Here is a 17,174-nt window from a genome sequence, read left to right as displayed (position 1 = left end):
CAAGCAAAATTACCGCATCTGAAGTGAAGACCAGCCAGAAGCATTGCGAGAGCTACCATAATATGCATAAAAGTCACTGTTTGGTGTCGATTATGGGCTGGTGGCATAATTCGTGAAATACCGGCCGAGAAAGTGTGCCAAATTTGGACATTGCGCATGTGACAACTGAAGCGGTGCCGCGGCCAACATTTGCATGGAATCATGTTCAAACATTGAATTATATTGATCGTTCTATCGGTTGAAATGAAAATTTCATCAATTTTCTCAAATTTTCTTGTTTTTTACCTTTTTTTATATACAAAAAAAATAGGTATAGAATTCACTCAAACTTTAGAAAAATTTTCAGAGGCCCGGAGGGCCGAGTGACACATACCAATCGATTCAGCTCGACGAACTGAGCAAATGTCCGTGTATGTGTATGTGTGTGTCTGTATGTGTGTTGTCAACTAAGAGGTCGAGATCTCAGAGATGGCTGGACCGATTTTGATCAAACTAGTCGCAAATGAAAGGTCTCCCCGTTACCCTGAACGCTATTTAATGGTTTTGAGATCGGATGTTTACTTTTTGAGTTATACGAAGTTTTATGTCAAAATTTTCTGTTTTTTGACAGTATCTGTCACACTTGACCTTGAAAACAGAATATGTTACCAGACTTAGATTTCTCACGGTAATAACTATCCAACAAGCCTTAGATTGTTAAAATCCGTTCATTTTCAACGGAGATATCGACATTTTTGTGTAAGCGACTTTTCCCCCTATTTTAGCAGTAGGAGTTTTGAGCGCTGTATGACAAAGCAATGCTTGGGACCAACGTGAAACACGATTTTTTTATACTTTTACATACAATTGTTTCTAAGTACCAAAAAGACTGTCTACAGCATCCTTTTTCATGACATTTTGCCTCAGACCGATTTTAGCACGGTTCATTTTTGGCAACATAATCGTTCGAATATGACACATGTAAACCAGATGATGGCAGAATTTTCGAGATGAAAGCAATTCCATAATTATATTGATTTAAACTACTTACAGCAATAAATGCTAGAAGAAAATAACAGCCATATACCATTCGAATCAGTTCGTCGAGATCAGCAAATGCGTGTGTGACAAATAATTTCACTCAATTTTTTCGGAGATGACTCAACCGTTTTCTACAAACTCAGATTTATATGAAAAGTCGTATGCTCCTAAACAAGGTTCCTGAATTATGTTTGGATCCGACTTCTGGTTCCGGAACTACAGGATGATATGCGAAACAAAATTGTAACTCATTGTTGGCTGAACCGATCTAAAATTTAAATGAAAGGTCTTAAAATCCTATAAAATATCTTTCTTTTTAGTCAGACCCGACTTCCGGTTCAGGAGATACAGGGTGATTGGTATAAAAATGTCTATTTCACATAAATTAATCAGGTTTATCGGGTTAGCGGATTTGGATAGTCGATAACCAAATAAACTTATTTCAGTTTTAGCGTTATTCAGTTTTCGATTCGGAAGGTACCCAAAAATTTGATTCGCACTACGATTTCTCAAAGATGTCTACACTGATTTTGAAACATTTTGAAACAAATGTAAACTATACAGCTACTCAGGTGAATTTATCTGACTTCGGCTACACCGATTTTCGAATTCCGGTTCCAGTATCGAATCGTTTTCCCAAAAAAGACAAATCGAATTTAAGAAACAAAAATTCAAATTAAAATAAACTTATAGTCCCATACAAAAATTAATTAATTTGATCCAATTCTGACTTCCGGTTCTGGAATTACATGAAGATGATTTTTTAAATTCAAACCGATATAGAAGATGACAATCCCTAAAAGCATTAAAGTTGGACTCAAAACTATTGCAATTAATTCGGCAAGTAAATTCATGGCTTACGAATCGGTTTTGCTATGCTGGTTCCTGAATACCGGATTTGGAAGTATCGTAAATAATCGTAAACTCGTAAAAGTGGAACTTATTTAGACATCTCATGGAATATTCAATCGATTGTCACAATTTTAGATTCAAATTCGATCCGATTTGCAGTTTCGACATAACAGACTAATTAGTGATTAAAATCTCAAATTGCCGCTTAAAACGACGCTCATTAGAACAATGTCATGAAAACTGAGACACCGAAGAATATTCATGCAAAAAACACATGCGAATTGATAAAAAAAAAAGGTATTATCTCACTACTAGGTGGATTAAGCACTTTTTTTTATCAAATCCTATTCCTCCTAAAAAATCACCCCTTAAAAAAGGACATGCAATCACTATTCCGAAATGCCAGAACAGTTATTTTCTAAAAATTGGTTGGAAATTGGATTTAATGCGAATACAAAGATCGTTGATTAATAAAACAAATATTAACGGTTCCAAGCGACTTCCTTGATGGAAACCGGTAAGTATTTCGAGCTTTGAACTAACGCATTTGACAAATCATGTTAATTTCTGGCCATTATACTTGACTTCGACTGTTTCGCGGAACAACCGGATCATATAACATGGTATTGATGTATTCTAACGATACGAAAGCATTACTCAAACCATTAAAAGAAGTTATACCACTTTATAGTCCAGTTTCGGATTTAAAGAACCGGGGTTCCTGCCACTTCCTGCTAGCAAAAGACAATTCCAAAGAATAGTGTTCCCCAATCTTATTAAAGATGGATTTAACACTAACATAATGAATTTTCGCATAGTAATACCCTTCTGACTTAGCCATGTGTCCAGAACCCTAATTTTCACTACCTTTTCAATACGCGATATTTTGAAAACGAAGAATTTCAACCGCAACAAACAAGTAAACAAACGAAAGCTGACAGCCAAACGCACAGCATGCTGTTATCTGAGCACAAAAAACCATCACAAATACATGCGTACAACGCAAATGTATGTGGATAGCTGATTTTCGATACACTGTAGTTTGAAGATTTTTTTAAACTTAAAAACCATGTTCCAAAACTCACTGTAAAGACACACAAAAAACTAACTTTTTTATTTGAAGAAATACAATTTTGAAGTCTTTCACAATATTAGAATTAGAATTAGAATTAGAGACCGCCCGTGTGTTGCTACTCCGTTATTGATCTGGACCAATTGAGATTGCAAAATGATTTTTTGAAGTAACATGTTTGGGAATAACACATTGTTTCACACTGTGCAAACTGTATTGAACCATGCATGCTGATCAATACCGACGCCGGCCACGTCCGAATGCAGATCTACTTGGGAGGGGAAGGATTGTTAGTTCGATGCATGTTGCTACTAAGAACCGAGGAATCCTCTGCATTCCCACATGCATCACAGGAGAGGATACTTTGTTAGTAAATGTTTTAATAATGTTATCATGTGTTTATTGTTCTGGGTAGCCGGCTACCAAGAATGTTTTTAAGTATTATCGTTTTATGTGTTACTTTGTGCTGGCAATATAATGCACGAAACAGTCAATCTCCGAAATTGACAAAACTCCGGACAGCCGGCTGTCGAGTATGCAGTCACTCGTTTATGCATCTACCTTTCGCGTTTTTTTTAGTCATGCAAAAAAACACATGCGGATTGATAAAACAAAAGGTATCATCTCACTGCTAGGTGGATTAAGCACGTTTTTATAAATGAAACTACGTGATACAAAATAAACGAGCGAATAGGATTTAGACAAAAAAGTTGATTCATTGCATTGAAATATTCTAAACAGTTATTATAAAATCATTTTAAATCACCAAACAAAGGTCAACAGATTTCACGCGCGTCTTGATTCTTTATTATTTCCGCTTTATTATTTTAATTATTTATTGAAATTATTAATTGGTTATATTAGTTGATCTGGGCAGCCGGCTACCGAGAAAAATATTAATTTACTGTTTGAAATATTAATATCAAGTGTTTTTTACTATGTATTCAATATACCGATATATGTTCTCTCTGTTATTAACTTTGTAATATAAACGGATTTGCGCAATGGTTTATTTTTATCATTCATTTTATAATCCTGAAAGACAATCAATAACATGGAAGAAGAAATCATTCCTAATGAAACTTTTCTCCGAAGCTAGACGGAAATTGATAGATTGAATAAAGAGATGATTTAGTAAAATAGAGTAATCAGAAGTAAAACATTGAAAATATCTGATAACTGAAAGGAAAAAGAAACTCCTGCAATTGTCGCCTTTTACGACATGGAAGCAGGAACCCAGTGGATCTATTCTTGGTTCATTTTTTTCCGCCGGATTCCACACGGCATCTAGGCTGGTACAGTCCGGAGAGAGCTAATAGGTACTATCAATCTCCTAGTGGACCCCAGCCCCAATTTTGAAGTCTTTCACAATATGGTAAATAAACTCAAATACTATAACTTTGCCCAAGACATAAACCATCTGTCTCATATGGTTTAGAAGATATGGATGGTTTCATTTAATACTATTAAAAAAACATTGATTAAAAGTTTTTCTTTTTCTTATTTTTCTATCGTCCATGTCTTCTAAACCATATGAGACAGATGGTTTATGTCTTCGACAAAGTTATAGTATTTGAGTTTATTTACAATATTGTGGAAGACTTCTTAATTGTATTTCTTCAAATAAAAAAGTTAGTTTTTTGTGTGTCTTTACAGTGAGTTTTGGAACATGGTTTTTAAGTTTAAAAAAATCTTCAAACTACACCGAGCACTTATTGTGAAGACATCAAACAACTCAGATCAACCGTTGTAGCATAATAAAAGAAAGTAAACTCATATTACCACCACTAGCAGCAGTGGTGCTAGATATATTAAGGAATGAGCCATCGTTCGGACCTTGTGTCGGTTTTTCTTTAATAACATTTTTTACAGATGTCGGATTATGTTACAGTCTTCGAAAGTTTTCTTCCTCATTAAATTTCCTATAAAAATTACATGCCCGCTGATTTTTTGAGTATATAGGGTGACCTCCAGATGATTTTTTTGTTAAAAGTTAGTTTTCCCATACTAAATCCCATACAAACTTTGAACCGCGGGTGCGAAAATATAGTTTCTCCTATCGAGCTAAAATTTTGCATGGTGCTTTTGGGACCCAAAAGGTACACGAAAAGTTTAGTGGAGCTGTAATCAATATTTTGTCCCACCCTACTAATCATGCATAGTGTTTTCAGTGAAAAGTAATATTCTCAAAACTTTCTCGGTAACCGGCTACCCAGAGCAATAAACACATGATAATATTATCAGTTCTTTTACTAACAAACAACCCTTTCCTGTGATGCAAAAATCATGTTGCCACTCCAATTGGTCTTGATCAATAGTAAAGGCGCCTCACACGGGTGGTTTCTAATACTGATGCTAAATAGGATTTCAGAAATGACTATGCGGGTTCCAAATATGAACCCTTAACCTGAATCTGTTTTCGGAGTCGAATGATTTGAATCTACTCTTACATTTGACCGAACTATGACTCCTATTTGCTGTGTGATGGTACTTACCGAGATTATGTCAATATGAAAGTAAAAATCTCAACGTTTCAATAACAACAACTACATAACGAATAATCGCGACCATTACCGGCAACGCAGCTAATTTCAGTACCGAGATGTTCGTCACGGCCTACGTGTTTGGCTGAATCGAATAACCGTCGGGTGTTTGTTTTGTATCAGTAGGTAAATATACCTCACCCCCCCTTTCCAGACGTCAATAACCGCTAATAACCGATTAAACGTTTTAATGCTCACGCGTACGACGAAACTGCTGTTACATTTCGGTGTCATTTTGACCGAGCTGCCATGAACTGCCGTGATTGAGTCGCCCTTTCTAGAGTCACTCCTTGCCACAGCACGTACACTCGTAGGCACAATTAATGTCCAATGTGTCGTGAGCAGGTTGTTGATGGTTTAGGGCACACACTCGAACCTATAGGCTGAACCGATTGCAAAACAGCTGCCAAACGGCCGACCATAGCGGAATGTCGAATGCATCTAAAATAGGTGTTGGGCACGGCTGTTTTGAGCAGGTACAAACTGTGGAACAGTTTCCTTCGACCTATGACAACTGATGGGCTACTTCTATTGGTACAGCCAGATATTTCGGGAAAGTTGAACGCAGTTCACAGTTTGATTAAATACTTATTTGCTCGTTTGCAGCAGATCAAATTTATAACCCAATAGAAGATTGATTAGCCTATTGATAGCTCTACTGATTGAATGGAGCCAATAGTCTAATAAACCTGGACCACATTAGAAAGCTACCACGGAATGTGGTACGGTTTCTTCAAATGTGATCGAAAAGTATCGACAACAATCGATCAGTTGATTGGTTGAATCTATTTCATTTGATCGTGTTTCGATTAGATTGAAGTTCACTACAAACCGAAACTTTTTTAGGTGAAACTCTTAGTTATTCGCTCAAGGTTACTTCCTTCCCGTGGTTGTTCGAACGATCATGCCACGCAATGTGCCTCATCTTCCTGTTCCACGAAAAGAAGAAAAAAAGAGAACAATTCGCTGCGCAGCACGAGAAAATCAATCAACCGACTTAGTTCTGAGAATTTGCGATTCATTCCGAGAGCTTAGTCGCTCGGGACTTGAATTAGTCATCAGACGAGAAACCCGTTTCTCTTCGTGGTCCGGAAGAATCCTCTTCTCGATTTTTTTTGGTTTTTTTGGCGTTGTTGTTTGTCGTTGAGACGGTAAAACCTTGAAAGTCCAAGCTGTGCTGAAATCGTGGCGTTACACAACAACCACCCAGCACCGCACCGCACTGGCAATGTTCAACCGAGAGCTGAAAGCTATCGAGTTACACACCTGAGCTTGCTGCTTCGTGAAATCCCCAAACAATAGTTGATAATCGGAATTCCATGCCCGGCGAGTGTTTGCAATTTAAAATCGGTTCCGTCTCACAGGCAACAGGCACTGTTTCGGGCAGTGACGAAGCCGTGTACTAGAACCCAGTCGGTAGCACTTTGGTCACATTAGAGAACTGGGTGCGGAAGGCAAACAAAGCACACACACACAAAAAAACCAACGATCTAATAAAGACATGCTTTAAAAAGTCCATTAGCTAGAACGAGTGAGTGCAGGAATGGAATTTGCGCGGCAAACGGGACGGAAATTGTTTGCAATTAAAAGCACGATCGTAAAATCTGTCGTGGTTTAGAAGAACTCGAAAACAAACAGAAAATTCTTGTCTCGGTGCCGGATCTTCGCAAATACATATTTGAAGGGCTTCATTGACTCATGGAATGTGCTCATCATTTCGGGACTAACTCGGTAATTGAATTTAGCTTATATTTTCAAATATTTCAAATTACATGTTTTTCTCTCAACACATTCAATCCGCTAATATTGAGGAAAAATAATCTAGTATTAATAAGCGTTGGGCAGATCGATGGTCTTGATTCTCATCGAATTAATTTTATTTTTTCCCATCAAAATTAATCGGTTCGTTTATCGAAAAGAGATATGTTGTATGTGATACATAGCTAACCAGTTATTTACTCTCTTGTAGGAAATTTAGAACGAACTTTAGCTGCAAATAATGAAAATAAACTGCATAGCCATATAGTTACAAAAAACGCAATAATTTAATAACCTTGAAGGCCTACGAAACGCTTATTATCGGTTATTTGTTTTATTCTTCCAGTATACGCAAGGGCAGAGGAGTGAGGAGTGTATCGAAAATCAGCTATGCACAAATTTTTATTTCAAATTATGATAAAAAACGATATTTTATTCAAACTAAAAATTGATCCTTTATTGTACGAGGTTAAACTTGAGCATAATGAAAACCGGGTGAATCTTCGAACTTTTGATCGAACGCTCTTCATCAAGTTCCGGACAAGTGTTGCATCGCATTTTTTGGATACCTGAGCCCAAATTTTTTTGAACTCCTGCATGTTCTCAGCTGTCTTACCTGTCTTCTTGAAGACCCTATTCACGATTGCCGTTAGTGGGTCGAAGCTGACGGCAATTTGGTGGATTGATATTTTTCTCAACGAAATGTATACCCTTTTCCGCAAGCCAATTGAGAGTGGTTTTGGCATAGTGAGCCGACGCTAAATCCGGCCAAAACAGTGGAGGTGTACTATGCTTCTTATATAAAGGCAGCAATCTCTTCTGGAGACACTCAGATCAATAGATTTCTGTGTTTATAGTTCCGGTAGTGTAAAAAATGGTTTACTTCAAACCACAGGAACATATTGCTTGCCATACCAGAACCTTTCGACCGAACCTGTCCGCATCGCCCACATCCTCCGCATCGCCCACATCCTCCCCAACGACGACAGTAAAGTATTGTGGACCTGGAAGGGTTTTTGAGTCCTCTTTTACACAAGTCTCATCGTTCATCAAAACGCATGTATCCGGACACTGCCAAAGACGCGAATACAATTTCCGGGCTCTTGTTGTTGCTCACATCTTCTGTTCTACACTTTGTTTCGAGGTTTTCTGCTTATTGTAGGTCTTCAGGTGATTTCGCCTCTTGATACGCTGGATCGTTCCGAAACTCGTTCCTGCTTTTTTGGCCAAATCGCGTATTGACATTGATTTGTTCTTCATGATTAAAGATACCACTTTCTGGTCCAGTTTCGGGTTGGAAGAACCGGGTTTCTGCCTCTTTCTGGTAGCTCATCCAAAGAATAGTGTTCCCCAAACTCATTAATGATGGTTTTAACACTGGCATGATAAATTCCAAACCGCTTCGCCAATTTTCGCATAGTAATACCCTTCTCACTTAGCCATGTGTCCAGAACCTTAATTTTCACTTCGTTTTCAATACTCGACATTTTGAAAACGCAGAATTTCAAACGCACAAACAAGTGAACAAACGAAAGCTAACAGTCAATCGCACAGCATGCTGTAATCTGAGCATAAAATAGCCTTTCTATATGAGAAAGCCAAAAAACATCACAAATACATGCGTACAACACAAATGTATGTGTATAGCTTATTTTCGATACCCTCCTTACTGTCAGCATAAGTAAACTGAAACTTTTAGTTTTTAGTATATCGGAAATACAAATTAGTCCGGTCCGTTTTCAAAAGATCGCTCTGGCTGTTATGAATATTGAACAGTAACAGCTGTTGTCGATAGTTTCAAGAGATCAGACATCTGTCATTAATATTCAGTTCATATTGTTTCGAGTTTTAAAAAAAACTTGTTTTTCACTGTGTTAATTATGAGCCATTTTACATTAACTAAGCAGCATGCTTCAACTGATAAATCATGCAGGGAATGGTTTCGACGTTTTAAGAATGGAAATTTCAGCATTGAAAACAGGCCTTGCTCTGGACAACCAAAAAAATTCGAAGACAAACACTCGATGAAGATCTGAGTCAAACGCAACAGAGGCTTGCAGAATCATTGGAAGTGACAAGCAGTTGCTGTACGATTATAATCCATAGCAATGATTCAAAAGCAAGGCAGTTGAGCTTGAATCAGGAAACATTGAAAGGCAATTTTTCACTTGCGAGCAACTGATTCAAAGGCAACAAAGATAGGGTTTTTACATCGAATTGTTACTGGGAATGAAAAATGGATATTCTATGATAACCCTAAGAAAAAAAAAATACTACGCTATGCCCGGTCAATTGTTGCCATCGACCTCAACATCAACACCAAAGCATGGTTTGAAGGTCACGTTGTGCATCTGGTGGGACCAAAAGGGTATAGGCTGCAATTTATGTGTTTGAGCCATGCATTACGAGAAGAACGGCCAGAATACAAGCGAAAACATGATAGAGTTATTTTCCTGCATGACAACGCTCGGCCTCATGTCACAAGCAAAGCCTTGGTATTACATTCCTGTAGTGGAATTTGATCTTCAGTTTTAACAGACTTCGAAGCCGATTCTGGGTGTACAGAACCATTGGCATGGCTGGTGCTACGATCCTACTGACACTACGAATCCTTCCAGGTCGGGGCTCGAACATACGACAACTGGTTTGTAAGACCAGTGCCCTATGCATTGAACCGCCAACCCGGGACTCATGTCACAAAACTAGGATCACCCCAAAAGACAAGACATTTTTTAGAAATGGAGTTCGAAAATTGTCTGACAGGTAGGAAAAAGTAATAACTAGTGTTGGTCGATACTTTGATTATTCTTAAAATTCTTTTTATTTCGAAATAAACGCATTTCTGTCTCCGAAAAACAGATCGAACTAATTAGTACTCCCAATATCATATGTCGCTGATCATATCTCTGATGACATAAAGGAGAAATTTAAATTGAGAATATTATTTTTTAGAAGTTTGAGACCCAATTGAACTATTGGTAGTCATAGAAATAACTTTACCGAGGTACATATGACACAATTCTTAAGAATGTAACTAGTAAACTGACAAAATTTTCCAAAAAAAAATCAATTATGTGTCAAGCACACCCCACTTTCCAAGTTTTTTTTTTTAGGCTCGCATATGTGGGTCTTAAAAGATTTAAATTTGCACGATTTGTTGAAGGTGAGTATATTCCCCAAGTCTAGAAAAATTGACACAAATAGGATTCGTGTATTGCCTTGATAAATAAGCAACCCACCGGATGCTATCGTATTTCATCCCGATTCGAGTTCTTGTTCCGGATCTACGGATTGATGAGTGAGGTTAAGTATGAAATGAAAAAAAAACATTGAATCACGTTTTCGAAGATAAGGATGAATCTTGTTTTTCTAATTCAAATGTTTACTCAACAAGTAAGCCATTTGAGCAACGTGCACAAAGCTATTTCAGACAATTGCATTCCAGTTACAGAGTAACTGTAAATAAAGCTTGCTTCATTTAGAATTGGAACAAACTTTTGTTCATATTGTGGCGCTCCAGGTGGACGGATTTGGATGTTCTTGGCGGCCACGTATCGAGAATTTTGTCAGCTTTACGTATGATTTTTGACATTCCGCAAATCGACTATACTTTGTAAACAATCAACATGGAAGTCGAAAGAAGGGAAAAAATTGTGCACAGTTATTTGGAAAATCCATTGTGGTCTTCATCTAGGCTAACTAAACAGCTTAAATTGCCCAGAAATACCTTATGGCGCGTTTTCAAATGGTATAAGGAAACATTGACGACGATTCGGAAGCCTCAAGCCAATCGTCGGAGTGAAACTGTCGACCGGAAACTGCATGGTAAGATTTTGAAGACGATTAAGAGGAATCCTAATCTGTCGGACCGTGATTTGGCCAGAAAATTCGGTGCTGCCCATAGTACCGTGAGGAGAACTCGACTCCGAGAAAGAATCAAGTCGTATCGAACTAGCAAACAGCCAAATCGGACCATAAAACAGAATAGTGTGGTCAAAATTCGTGCTCGGAAACTATATGATCAGGTGCTGACCAAGTTCGACGGGTGTCTTCTGATGGACGATGAAACCTATGTCAAGGCTGATATCGGGCAAATCCCAGGTCAAAAATTTCACTTGGCAACGGCTCGGGGGGATGTTCAGCCAAATTTAAATTTGTTTTTGCCGACAAACTTGCAAGAAATTTATGATTTGGCAGGGCATTTGCAGCTGTGGCAAAAAAACGGAATTTTTCGTTACAATTAAGACAATGACATCGGATCTGTACCAAAAAGAGTGTCTCCAAAAACGAATTTTGCCGTTCATTCGATCCCACGACCATCCCGTAATGTTTTGGCCAGATTTGGCAAGCTGTCATTACAGCAAAGTCGTTCAAGAATGGTATGCAGAGAAAGGGGTCCAATTTGTTCCGAAAAACCTTAACCCACTCTGCCTCCAGAGTCACCCTATTGATAAATACTGGGCAATCATGAAGAGTAGACCCAAGGCAAAGGGAAAGGTTGTCAAAGACATCAATCAGATGACGACCTGGGGGAATAAGATAGCTGAAACGATGGACTAAGAAGGTGTACGCTCCCTAATGAGCCGTGTTACAGGAAAAATTCAAGAATTCCTTCGAAACGCTACATTTGCATAAAAAAAGATCTTGAATTCAATAATAAATAACTGAAATACAGGCAATTGTCTTTGTTAAAATTCTATCTAAAGCAAGCTTCATTTCCATTTTTCTCATTCCAACTTTGACTCATCGATTTATTAGAAGCTCAAATTTGACTACCATTGTCACTTAACAGTTCAAATCACTCTACTTAAATAACACTTTTGAATAATAAGGTCTAAACCGATAAGTAAAACATGAACGCATTGTGAAAACATGGCAAATATCAACCGTTGGAGGAATCGTTGTAAGACAGCAGTTCATTTGCGTACTAAATAAACAGCAGTGAGATCAACTGCTTATACTTATGAAATGTTTATGAGATAAGCAACAAACCAAGGCAAGAATAATTATATTCCATGAACGATTTCAAACGTATGAAAATTATTCCTATAATAAATTTCAACGGCATTAAGTGACCGAAATTCAATTACATACAAAATGTAAAAAAATGTAACTCAATAACTTTCAGTAGGAAAAATGAAACTATATCTATAAACATACATCTAGGAAATCAACTTGTAGAAAAATGTAAAATTGTAAGAGATTTAGGAGTAATCTTAGACTCCAAGCTCACTTTTGTGGAACACTACAATACCATAATCAATAAAGTTAATAGCATGCTGGGCTTTATTAAACGCTTCAGTCATAACTTTCAGGACCCATACACAATAAAATTATTATACACTACATATGTCAGACCTGTTTTGGAATATTGCAGCCTAGTATAGAATCCATACAATATTATTCACGAAGAACGCATCGAATCTATTCAAAAACAATTTCTTTTATATGCACTTCGTAAATTAAACTGGACAGCATTTCCTCTATCATCATATGAAGCACGCTGCATGCTCATCAATATACAAACACTTAAAGAACGCCGCGACTTTGCAATGCTTTATTTTATCAGCGACATTATTTCTCAACGCATTCAATCAGCTCCATTATTATCGCAAATAAATTTTTATATACCTAGCCGTCAATTACGTTCCAGGAAATTATTTTTAGAAAAACAAGCTAGAACAAATTATGCAAAATACAGTCCAGTCAATCGAATAATGCGCCGTTACAATCAATACTGCGAACATCTTGACCTTACTATGTCAAAAAATCAAATCAAATCTCAACTTTGTCGTAGAAATAATGCGTAGTATGTAAGTGAACATTGTAAACAATTTATATGTAGTCTACATTTGCTTGACGAAATAAATAAATAAATAAACATGAAAGCAGTGTTTCGAGGTTCATTCAGTTCAAGCTGAACCTGGATACCAAACAAAAAATCTCATATCAAAACGCATGTCAGAGTAGAAAGAAATTTAGTAATTTTTTAGATTTTATCCGTTTAAAAATAAGTCTAGAAGATTTTTTCTTCAAATTTATAAAATTATGTGCGTGCGTTGTGCAAGCACTGAACCAAACCTATTTCTTCCTATGTCGTGTTTGGTCGTGTCCATCTTGTTAAGTAAACCATTGGTAACGTATAAAAATTTGCTGGGTACATGTCAATTGTATAAATACTCTTGATAGTAAGGTATGCAAAACAAAGCCGCTTCGCCGAAAGAGTAAATTCATCGAATCGTGCAATTTTCTCAATATCGTACAATTTCTCAATATAATTTAAAATACCGAATGGAAGATGGGGTAATACGTACCCCCGGTCTCATAGGTTACCAAATTTTTACGCATAAATTCAAATGAAGCTGAAATCCATCATGACAAGATATTTCTATGGAATTTTGGTAGCAATAAATTAATCCTATTTGAAAAATCCAACTAAAACTTATTATGTCGTTATTATATGTAATTTTGGTATTCGTTCCATAGTAATTTTCTAAAGTTCGTAAGGTGTTTTCAATAAAATTGAATAATCGTCGTCAAAGTCGTCATCTCATATTCATGAGGGCAAGATGATCTGGATTTTGAATATTGTGTTATCAATTTAATGAATAACAGTAAGCAAACTGACATGTGGAAAGTATACTTGTGACTTCGCGTAATATAAAATGTATATTTTTCATGTTTTTCACGATCGGACGTTTTACCCCACACATATTTCAATGAACAATTTATAAGCGTTTTTAAAAATGAGGTATTTCATGGATTTTCAATACATAGAGCGAGTATGTGTCAATCTCTAGTTAGAGAGTTAAAAACCCTTCTTAATCCACCTAGTGGTGTGACAATGCCCTTCTCTTTCTTCAAAACTTCTCTTTATCAAATAATTTCTGACACTAATTTTGGCTTATTTTTGACACCAATTAATTCAGATTGATTCAAGTAGTTCACAAAAGCATGCTTCAGCGTTTCAAACCAATTTGCGTTGCCTCTTTGTATGAGAAACTTGCGCGGTAAAAAAACAACGCGTTTCGTCGGTTACGTCACTTTTACCATCATATCTCCGGAACCAGAAGTCAACTTGATCATGGCCCGATATTAGCTTTTAAGCGAGCTTATGCTTAATAAATCGGTTCAGCCATCTCCGTGAAAATTTAGCATACAAACATACACAAACAGAGACATTTTCCGATCTCGTCGAGCTGAGTCGAATGGTATATAACACTATGGGTCGAAAGTCGGGGTTTCCAGTAATTCTAATAATCTCTCTTTATGTGACATTAACCATCAACCTTTTTCAATTCAAATTTAATTCTGTTCACATAACACATCACTCACTATCCATGGCCAATGTTTCAACATGACTAGCAATGTCTAAGATTGTCAAACAAAGGAAAAGTAATCAATGTCAGTATGAAAATTATGCCAAAATTTGTCATTTTATTCGTCATTTAGAGAATTGGCGTGTCTAAATACATTACAGTAGTGTGAAAATATTGAGTTCACTTGGCAGAGTGCTATTTGATCTTCGTAAACAACCGTACATCGCCGTAGTTCTATTAGCAATTTTAATGTACAATGCAATGATTTACTTGTTGTGATGATCGATGTATTGTTTGTCGTATTTTTACTACCGCGTTTGTATTTTTATTTGCTAAGACGGCTGAAGATTCTACTAAACTGCAATTTAGTCAAATCCTAACATATTAAATTGAAAGATCATCTGCGATCTGAGAGTTGAATATGCAGGGTGTGGAATTGTAGAGAGGTTCGCAGATTATATTATTATTATATTATTATCATTATATCATGAAAATGTTCGTGGAAGGTGTGGTATTGTTCATGATATCAATTATTTTGCTCATGAAATCATAACTTATTATTCATGATAGACATTATTTATGATTTCATGATTTTTAATCATGGTAACATACCAGCAATGAGTTTTTATCCGTGTATCTCAATATATTTGTTTACATCACAGAATAGTTCAAATCGCACAGAGCATTTTTAGTAGGATTAGAGAAGATTATGGTTTCTTGGTCTACTTCAGAAAAATTCTGTTCCGCAAATTTTCATCTCGCAGTTTTATTCGTATCACTTCTTTCTCGGTGGGTAATAATTAAAAAGTAAATCCAAGTTAAGAATGTGTTACTTTAAGTTAGGATTAAGAATATATTAAACATCAAATAAACAATGACAAGAGGACCAGCAAACAAGATGAACGAAATCGGAAATTCAGCATTGGATTTGAAGCTACGGGAAACCAACTTGCAAAGCCCTTGTCACACCGTAACCTGCGATAGTTACCACAAAAACCTGACACGATCGTCAGTTCGAATGCATATTTCGGGTATGGAAGATTCTCCCGAACACAACACGCAACAATTTCACGCTCCAGTGCAACTGAAATTGAACCTTTCCGAGAAGATCTCCAACTGCGGGAAGTGACTTTGGAGCTACCACCGCCTGATAATTGGTGATGTGAATCCCCCGAACCCAAAATTCAAAAAAAAATAAAGCGTGGCCTTGATGGCAGTATGCTGTTTCGCCTGAAGTCTCACGTGATTGAAATTCTGATCCCAAATAAAACTCTTCACCATCGCATTGTCGTTGGCGGTTCCACCCAGTTGGATTCCAATGAAATCGAAAAGAATATTAATTATGGTGCTTATCCTAGCAGTTCTGTTGGACACGGACGGGTATGTGAAATGTTCTTGGAAGTGAAGATGAGATGGAGTGATCCTATCACAGTCGACTGGTTTTTCGATTTAAAAAAGACTGGAAGATGACGTGATTGGTAAACATTTTTTCGATGATTACAAACGAAGCGTCATTCGTTTTCGAAACATGACTTACCTTATCAATTATTCCAGCTGGCCAACGATGCTAACGATACTTGCGACATCGATTTGAAGGATCAATCTGGAACAGAAAATAAATTTTATTTATTAGCGTTGTATTTAAAAATCAAAAATGGAATATACAGGCAAGAATGTGTGAAAAAATCTTCCCGGTCTACGTGTCTGTGTTTTGTTTGTCCCAATCGCATTTTTGCTTCGTTCATCAGAGACCCAATCCGAGGTGATTACGAATTCCAAAAATTTCAGGCGGACGTAAATTTAAGGCAACCCATCACAGGAAAAAAAAACCTGTTTGGAATCCTCTCGATCGTCTCTTTCTGAGTCTGTGCTTTAGTCGTCGACCTCCAACCATCAGCGAAAGCTAAAACCAACGATTTGATAAGGAATAAAATCAAACATCTCAGATTTTGAGTGACCTGATTGGAAGCACCTTCAGAATTTTCTGGCACTCAAACGGACATCATCTACAGCAAAATAGGAAGCAAAGAAAATTAAGTCAAACGAAAAACTACACCCATGGAATGACGATCACATTATGTCTCCCCGAAGAAACAAATAAAAGCCAACTCACAGTTCCTGACCCACTCCTAGAGCACTCTTCTCCGAAGCAACCAAAAACCAGACAGCAATTCAAATGATTATATTTTTACAGTCCCATTTGAATACCTCGTCCAAATCGACACCCCGCGTCATCACGTGTTGTGAACCGTCGTCGTCGTCGTCGTCGTCATCATGCTCTCGACCGATCTGCGTAGGAACACCGTTCTGAGCACCTGGCGACGGGCGGTTTCTGGCACAATCCCAACAAAGACCGTGGAGGATGACGTTGGAGAATTGATCGATTTGCGTTCCCCGTGAACCCGAGATATGTAACTGTAAATCCTGGTCCCCAACAACAGACTGACCGAGTCACAGCACGAGAGGGGGTTCGCGCGGTTCCCGAAAGAAGAAAAAAAGGGGTGGGTCAGAGCCCGGTTATTAGGTCGTGATTATCTAGTTTGATCGGCACCGTCGAAGAAAAGTGGCAAATCATTGCGCGTGAATGAAGCGGAAACCGATGAGTGGATG

General features: G+C 37.3%; 1 protein-coding gene across 5 annotated transcripts in view; it reads right to left on the bottom strand.

Moving 5' to 3' along the window:
- LOC131432706 (uncharacterized) overlaps positions 1 to 17,174 on the bottom strand; it is a 158,239-nt gene that overhangs the window by 72,649 nt on the left and 68,416 nt on the right. For all 5 annotated transcript variants that reach the window (XM_058599153.1, XM_058599154.1, XM_058599151.1 and 2 more), the window contains exon 3: positions 16,102 to 16,167. The gene's annotated coding sequence lies outside the window, so the exon portion shown is untranslated. The remainder of the gene's footprint in view (positions 1 to 16,101; positions 16,168 to 17,174) is intronic.

Source organism: Malaya genurostris, chromosome 2 (assembly GCF_030247185.1).
Source record: "Malaya genurostris strain Urasoe2022 chromosome 2, Malgen_1.1, whole genome shotgun sequence".
Classification (NCBI taxonomy): domain Eukaryota; kingdom Metazoa; phylum Arthropoda; class Insecta; order Diptera; family Culicidae; genus Malaya; species Malaya genurostris.
The sequence above is the reverse complement of the archived record's forward strand: the minus strand, read 5'-3'. Positions and strand labels throughout refer to the sequence as shown.